This window comes from Lathyrus oleraceus, chromosome 2, assembly GCF_024323335.1.
Source record: "Lathyrus oleraceus cultivar Zhongwan6 chromosome 2, CAAS_Psat_ZW6_1.0, whole genome shotgun sequence".
Taxonomy (NCBI): domain Eukaryota; kingdom Viridiplantae; phylum Streptophyta; class Magnoliopsida; order Fabales; family Fabaceae; genus Lathyrus; species Lathyrus oleraceus.
Window position 1 is genome coordinate 146,844,772 of NC_066580.1, and position 7,269 is coordinate 146,852,040.

Below are 7,269 nucleotides of genomic sequence, written 5' to 3' on the forward strand. Positions count from 1 at the left end.
GTACTGATATGCACACGTTCACAGATGTCACGACATCTCATTCTATGTCACCCTAGAATGTATGAACACCTGGTGCTGTGCATCAGGAAGAAGGACTCAACAGAAATCAATCATAACACACACTTCTGTTGTTTTCTTCCACAGTTATCAGCATGATGTCTTACTGTTGATTTTGGACATCATCTGTTACATTGTTCTAGTGTGTTTTTCTTTTACTTGTATTTCCTGAATTAAAGGTTGAACACGTTAATCTAATTTCCACTTATTAGATAGCTAACAACTAGGCTATTTGTTAGGTTCATTAATTGTAGGTTAGTAGTTGGTTTCCTGGTTTTTCTCTAGGCTGTTGAATCCCTGAAGAATAGCCTGAGAGAAACACTGAACCAGAAAAACCAATCATCCTACACTTTAGCACCTGCTGTTGGGAATGAATGTCACAACATTCAGTTCGACATCCAGAACATAGCTGATTCTGTTATGTTCCTGGAAATGTTCTGTGCTAAGTTTGCAGTACTGTGAAAGACTAACTAGTCTCTACTTCAGTATCAACCTTCAGTATCAACTGTCAAAACATCCAGTTTGACAGTTTCACAATGATCCTTCAGCCAGGTCTGTTATCCTTGAAAAGAACAGACTTAATTAAATACTGAACTGAAATTAACCTGCTTATCATTCAGTATCTACTGTCCATGATGAATGTTACAACATTCTGATTGACATTCACACAGAAGGCTCTATGCCAGGTCTGTTATCATCTTGATAAGCTGACTGGAATACATGCTGAGTTATGACAGTAATAAAACACATGCAGAAGGAAAACAAACACAGGAAATTGTTAACCCAGTTCAGTCCAACATGACCTACATCTGGGGGCTACCAAGCCAGGAAGAAGATCCACTATTAGCAGTATTAATTCAGAGCTAAACTCACCCGTTTACAACTCTTCACTTAATCCCTACCCAATGCAATCTATACCTAGGAACTCCTAGATAGAAACCTCCAGTTTCTATTCATATCACTACAAATACAATGTAATGTTAACACACCTTGAACTTGCTTCACAGCTTCATTCAAGAACAAAATCACTCTTGCCTACAGGCTTTGAGTTACAAACACTCTCAGGATTTACCACTGAGATACACATGGTAACCTTCCCACAGATTGGGAGGTTTACCTTACACACACCCCTAAAAATTCATTCTAAGAGGCTTACAAAAACTAGGTTACAATCAGCTATTTATAACCTAATCACCCAACTGGATTTGGGCCTTCAGAAATCGCAGCAGACTTGTTCTTTGCTGTTACAACTTCAGCAGAAAAATTCTGCTACAAACAAGGTCTTCAATCCTAGAATCTCTCCATATATATCTCCATATTTTGAGCCTATATATCTTCTGATTGAGTCTTCAAGACCTCCACATGGGAGTTAGGATATTCACCAGATATCCTTGCTGATCCCAGAATATGAACTGAATTAATTAATTCAGTTCTCTACACATGTGCGATGTCACAGACCTGATGTCGTGACATCGTACATGACATGTTGGTCCAGATGTTGAATTTCTTCAACCCAACATATTAAAACAGCAGAGATGATTACATTATTTGTTTTCTAAAATTAATGCCAATCCTAAGGAATTAACAATCTCCCCCTTTGGCAAATTTTAGCTAAAACAAATAAACAATACACTGGACAAAACATCCCAATTTGGGAATGCTCTTCATCTCTGTCATTGGCTCCACCACCACAAACACCAAAGTTGGTGTACATGGGGAAGAAGAGGGACAAGACTCAGTTGTACCAGAACCCTTCCCCTTAACCGGAGAGCTTCCTGAAGAATATGTAATGCTGAGTACATAGACAATGTAACTCAGATCACAAGGCACAACTGTCTTCTTAACTCATATCACAAGACACAAGTGGTAAACCCAGTTAGTGGATTTTGTGCCTGATGCCAACTTCTGTTTGCTGCCACATCCACAGTTGGCTTGCTTCTGGTACATTCTCAACCCCAGGACTATATTTCTCTCCCCCTTTTTAGCTAAACATTTGTAAAGGCACCCTTCACAAAACCAGATCCAGGCGCAGCTTGCCCAAACCTTAACATACCCCATGATTCTGAGAATGGAGTGTTTTTCTTGTGAGAGGAAGAGGGCTATTGCATCCTTTAAATAGTCCAGCCCGTGCTTAGGAATTTCCGGTAGAAATAAATGCTTGGTCAAGATGCATTTATTTTTGCTGAGAAACAGTCAGAGAATCACCAACAAAATCTCAGATTATCTTTGAATACCTTTTATAGCTCTTGACTGTTTCTTTTCCAAAACAGCCGTTCCAATGCATGGAGACTATTCCATATATGCAGTCAGACACGTTGCACGCGATGTCTTAACATTTCACGCGGTTTTTTCCTGCATTCTGCTAATATTCAACATTTTCCAAGGTTTCTATCATACCTCCAGTAGAGACTTGACATCTGGCACTGATACAGTCAAATTCCCACACTTCAGCAGATGGTTACTCCCCCTGTACCACACAGCTGTAGCCATCTGGCTTATTCTGATTTATCAGAATTTGACACATCACCTTCATAATTCCTACTGACTTTAAGTTTCAGAAGGAATTAGCAGCATTGTCCAGGGCAATGTCATGACATCCGGTCTGACATTCTTCAGCTCACTCAGCCTTGACATACATCACAGCATCCTGATAACTGACACGGTGCCATACCTAGTTATTTGAGTACACATAGACCACAAGCTTGATGATTACTTGCAGCTTCAAGGACAGAACTCCCCCTGTCATGGACGCCCTACTCTCCTCTTGAAACTTGGAGGTCACACATGAGCTTATCCAACACCCAAAAGTTGGACTTTCACATATTTCCTGATTCAAAGAGAATCCAGACCACTTGATGAATGGAAAACATAAGACGCATCTTCATGTCTTCAAGAGCACACCCTCTGTTCAACCCTCTTAGCTGAACACATTCACACTCTTTGTCAATCTCTCTTCTAACCAGAACAGAAGACCACTTCACTGGATGTTCTAACATCAGTTGGGACATCCTTCACACCAGGACAAGGCACACCATCTGATAGTCTTCAGATACCACTGAGTCTTCGGGTTGATCAAGAAGAACCCAGACATACATTGGGACATATACATTTTCATCCCATTACAAGAGATAATCTTCCATAGATAGCTCAGAACTCCTACCACAAGCTCCAAGGGATGAATAGAAAACACCTCCTTTTGTCTTCAACTTAATACTTTTCTGCTCAAAAGTAATTCGTCTCAGACTTTCCTCAAGAATAATCAGCTGCCATATGTTGATTATCTTGATTCTTCGAACTCACTTCTGAGGTAGACCAATTGCCACTGGTTGATTACCTCCTTCATGAATCCTCATATGAAAAGGTCAAATGTTGCCTTTTGACCTCCCCAAGTTTATCAGACTTCTCCCAAAGATATTCTGACCTTCCAAGTGAGACTTGAACTTCAAGCTTTTTGAAGTATCCAATCTACAACCCTGTAGACCTTTCTATCTCAAGTTGATGTGCCACTTCACCAACTAAGAATCTGATGTTGAACCAAATGTCACAACATTGTGTTTTGACATCTAGCCGTTGAATTCAGCTCCTTCTTCTGCCACTTGAAAGAACTTCCTCCCTTCACAGAACAAGAGTTCAATGTTCTCATAGACTTGATTGTGGAACCAAGTTTGAGTAAACAACCTCCATCCTGCAGGTTTGCAGTTAAGTCATCCAAGCTCACACCTTGATGAATCCCTGCTTCTTCTCCAAAGACATCAGACATTTTGATGTATGAGTCTTCAGAAGGAACAGTTAGAAACTATCCCTTCAGCTATGCCAAGGATTCCTCTTCCTAAAGCAAGGCTGTTTCCATGATGTCAAGACTGCTGCCACTTGTTCTTGACTCCACAATGTGCATAAGCTAATGCACTTCCTTACCTAGATCAGAAATAAACTGATCCAAGTAACCACCATCAAGACTATGATGTCTTCTTCTTCTTGTACATACCAAGGCTGAACATGTTTCTTACCAGGAAACCTTTTCAGAGATCATATGCTTTTGCTGCCACCAAAGAGATAAATCATAAGCCAATGTACTATCCTTCCTGTGATTCTGCACAGGTTCTTGAAGAAGTGATGTTCCAACATCTTTAAGAACATCAGTTATCTTGAGCTCCAAGGATAATCAATTAAACACTTGTACTTGGCACAAGTAGACATTGATCTTAAATCCTTTCCCAATTATCCTTTCAGATACTTACACCATAAGAATACTTTGAAAGTACTCTTCTTGTGTCAACATCTTCTGCTTGCAAGCACCTAGACAATTTTTGAAAGTCTTCCCAGATTAAATTCCCCCTTAGGAATGAGAGAGATGAATTCTTCCTTGCAAATGTGTCACACAACCACCAGAACCCATGTGACACAGGTCAACAGCCAACCAGACCCTAGGCTGACCAGACTTGAGGAGGTTAACCAAAACTCCCCCTCAACTTAACAATCATGGAAACTCCACACCAATATCCATGTATTGTACACAAATGTCTCAACATGACATGCACTAACCTACCAGTGGCAACTAACTCCCCCAATCAGACTCCAGCTGACCGTAAGTACTAGTGAGACACACAACACCAGTCAATAGTAGATATGCATTGCTAGAGCATACTACCTTAACCAACCTCTGAATCTTCATATTCTCACTCCTTGTAAGAACTGCCACTTCTAAACGTGGTGTTTGAATAACAAGATTCATGGTTCCAATCCTCTTAAATGATATAGCAATCAGGTTACCCCAATATTGACTTCTAACATTCAGGGGACTTGTCTTCCAAAACAACATAGTACTTCAGGGAACAACTATTCCACCCTGATCAATATACAGGAGTAAGATACTCAGCAGGAAATTGCACAATGTCACATCTCAACCAGCTCCACTTCTAGAGATCAGACTTCTAAAGGTGACCTTCTTGAGCACACACACAGTTGACCCTACCCTTGTCAACTTAGCACACACAGGTGTCTCCTCTTCCAGGTCAGGAGTAGGTTCCAAACAGAAGTATCCCTTTGTTTGATACCTAAAAACATCTGCTCTTCAACCAGTAGCTGCATACTTGTTGAACAACATGTTCTAACATCGCATAGAACATTAGTTCCACCTCCTTGGAACAAACCTTCCTTGAAGGTCTTCAAGGTCTTCATACACCCTACTCAAGTGAGTAAAAGAATTAGTGATTAAGTGATTCTTACCATCCTGAAGTGAGAACGTCATGATGAGTGGACTTGAGGGGACTCAAGTATCTTTGACATCTTCAGTAGATTATGATGAGATCTTGAATACAGCAGCCTTTCATCCACATGAGGGGAAAGAACATCAGAGTTTGAGTTTTGCCAGGTATTATGCAGCGGAAATCATAATACAACTCAACCTATGAACACACACTTCACCAGATCAGCCTCCAAGACCATACCAAGTTTGAATGTGATTCAATACCGGCACAGCTGTCCCACACACAGGCCGATTGCCACCCTCCAGAGACAGGTACACACCATTCCTGTCATGAATAGTCCATCCACCTACTTCAAGGGACCATTCAGGGTAATCACAGAACCTTCCACAGGTTCTAACATCAGTACTAACATAACTCCTTGCAAGATACCAGAAAGTATCACCCATGGATCTCATCCAGAAACAAAACAGGATGCCTGCTCTGATACCAATTGAAATTCTGGTGTAGTCAGAATTCAGATGTTCTACTCCAAGTCATGACATCTGATCTAACATTGTAACTAATACAGCAAGATAGTTATTAATCACTGTACTGATATGCACACGTTCACAGATGTCACGACATCTCATTCTATGTCACCCTAGAATGTATGAACACCTGGTGTTGTGCATCAGGAAGAAGGACTCAACAGAAATCAATCCTAACACACACTTCTGTTGTTTTCTTCCACAGTTATCAGCATGATGTCTTACTGTTGATTTTGGACATTATCTGTTACATTGTTCTAGTGTGTTTTTCTTTTACTTGTATTTCCTGAATTAAAGGTTGAACACGTTAATCTAATTTCCACTTATTAGATAGCTAACAACTAGGCTATTTGTTAGGTTCATTAATTGTAGGTTAGTAGTTGGTTTCCTGGTTTTTCTCTAGGCTGTTGAATCCCTGAAGAATAGCCTGAGAGAAACACTGAACCAGAAAAACCAATCATCCTACACTTTAGCACCTGCTGTTGGGAATGAATGTCACAACATTCAGTTCGACATCCAGAACATAGCTGATTCTGTTATGTTCCTGGAAATGTTCTGTGCTAAGTTTGCAGTACTGTAAAAGACTAACTAGTCTCTACTTCAGTATCAACCTTCAGTATCAACTGTCAAAACATCCAGTTTGACAGTTTCACAATGATCCTTCAGCCAGGTCTGTTATCCTTGAAAAGAACAGACTTAATTAAATACTGAACTGAAATTAACCTGCTTATCATTCAGTATCTACTGTCCATGATGAATGTTACAACATTCTGATTGACATTCACACAGAAGGCTATATGCCAGGTCTGTTATCATCTTGATAAGCTGACTGGAATACCTGCTGAGTTATGACAGTAATAAAACACATGCAGAAGGAAAACAAACACAGGAAATTGTTAACCCAGTTCAGTCCAACATGACCTACATCTGGGGGCTACCAAGCCAGGAAGAAGATCCACTATTAGCAGTATTAATTCAGAGCTAAACTCACCCGTTTACAACTCTTCAATTAATCCCTACCCAATGCAATCTATACCTAGGAACTCCTAGATAGAAACCTCCAGTTTCCATTCCTATCACTACAAATACAATGTAATGTTAACACACCTTGAACTTGCTTCACAGCTTCATTCAAGAACAAAATCACTCTTGCCTACAGGCTTTGAGTTACAAACACTCTCAGGATTTACCACTGAGATACACATGGTAACCTTCCCACAGATTGGGAGGTTTACCTTACACACACCCCTAAAAATTCATTCTAAGAGGCTTACAAAAACTAGGTTACAATCAGCTATTTATAACCTAATCACCCAACTGGATTTGGGCCTTCAGAAATCGCAGCAGACTTGTTCTTTGCTGTTACAACTTCAGCAGAAAAATTCTGCTACAAACAAGGTCTTCAATCCTAGAATCTCTCCATATATATCTCCATATTTTGAGCCTATATATCTTCTGATTGAGTCTTCAAGACCTCC